This window comes from Phalaenopsis equestris, unplaced genomic scaffold, assembly GCF_001263595.1.
Source record: "Phalaenopsis equestris unplaced genomic scaffold, ASM126359v1 Scaffold210878, whole genome shotgun sequence".
NCBI lineage: Eukaryota > Viridiplantae > Streptophyta > Magnoliopsida > Asparagales > Orchidaceae > Phalaenopsis > Phalaenopsis equestris.
Window position 1 is genome coordinate 144427 of NW_018229930.1, and position 1861 is coordinate 146287.

Genomic DNA, 1861 nt, shown 5'->3' on the forward strand with positions numbered 1-1861 from the left:
GGGAAACAGCGGGCCGAGTCAGCAAGCTACGTGGACGGCGGCGTCCAACAAAAGCGCGCCACGCATTCCTTCAAAGCCATCATAGGTTGAGGTGGCACGCGTGGTTTAAATAGATAAATATGGCTTTTTCTATTTATTCATATACCCCCAAACTTAGAAAATCCATAACTTTGTGTAGAAAAATCCAAAAATAAAATATAAATACTCCCTTGCTCAGTGAACAAAGGAAAACAATGTGGAATAAATTTCAAACCATTTTATGCATATTTTTTTAATTAATTAAACACTGTTTTGAATCATTTGATTCTCCATGCATATTGGCACATCACCTTGGCTTGAAATTTTGGCATGTTGTAACCTCTATCAAAGGAGATATCCTCTGATTTTTCTAAAGTCAGAGGAGGTTCCTATACAGAGATCCATATTTTTCAAATTATTCTACATTATTTCTTTAAAATAATCATGAAAATGAGCATATTGATTAGAAAATCCTAAGAAAATTTTTAAAATCCTAAGAAAATTTTTTGATTAGAAAATCCTAAGAAAATTTTTGAAGGTCCACATGACTAAAGAAACCTTTGGAAATAGTTTCATGGCTCAACTCATTTAAAATACCCTTAAATTTTACAAACACCAAATCACTAAGATAATTAATTTTAAAAAATATAAACATTTAAATGACTTGATTTTTGATCTCCGCTGTGATTTATGATCCAGAGAACTCACTATAAAAATTTTAAAATATTTTGAGTTCAATTGACAACTTAAGTTGATTTTTAAAGATAAATATCACTTTTGACACTTAAATGATTTTTTTAAAAATCAAAATATTACTCAAAAAATTATGAGACTTAGTTTTTTGAGTTCTCTGTGATCAGGGATATTTTATAAAAATAAAACTATATTTAAAATAAAAACTTAATTTTTAGCCTATTTTAAATATTTAAAATAATTAAAAATTCATAAAAATCACAAAAATAATAAAACTCGTGGAAATGTTCTAAATTGCTTCCTAATCACTTAGGAACAATTAGAATATTTTCCATGTTTTAAGTTTTAGGTGGTGGAACGAGAAGACTCGCCAGGTACACTTTTACAGTTTTCAACATTGTTTTTCTTGTACTTTCATGTTGTGTTTTTCATACTGTACTTTTATACCTGCAAATTTGCATGCTAAACAACGATGTCACCCTACATGAAAACTAAAACTATCAGGATAGCCACATAACCAAAATCATGACCAAAATCAAAACTAAAATCATCCGAGATAAAATTCACCGCTACAACATTAAAAATATAAAGCAACTCAAAATTTAAACACAAACATCACACAAAACTACAACTTCAACTAAATTAAGACATCTCTCATGGATGATCGGAAACCCCTCGGAGGAGGTAACCTACGGTTGCTAACGAGGCTTCCTACGGTCTAAATGAAATTATGGAACTCATTAAGTTGAGTTTAGTAAGTTCATTTTGACTAAGTTAATCCAATAGAAAATAGTGGTGTCAGACCGAGGGAACCGTAGGATCCTAACCGGTGTCGCTCTAATCAACTTTAATATGCCCTCATAAAATTTAAAGAACTTCAACCATAGGGCCACCTAATTTCACACTATAACTTGACACACTAGATAACTTAAACTCGTCGCGGCAAGGAGCTTGGAGCTAGCATGGTGGGCAGCACGACCATCTTCAACAACAAAACCTGTCTTCCCAAGCTAAACAAATCTTCCTTCCTTAGACATAAATAATAAAGCCATAGGACTTCTAGGTTGCTTACTTATGCAACGTAAATCCTCACCTTATCTTTCGGCCTTTGCATAGCCCTGCTATAGCTATACAATATAAGCCCGTCTTA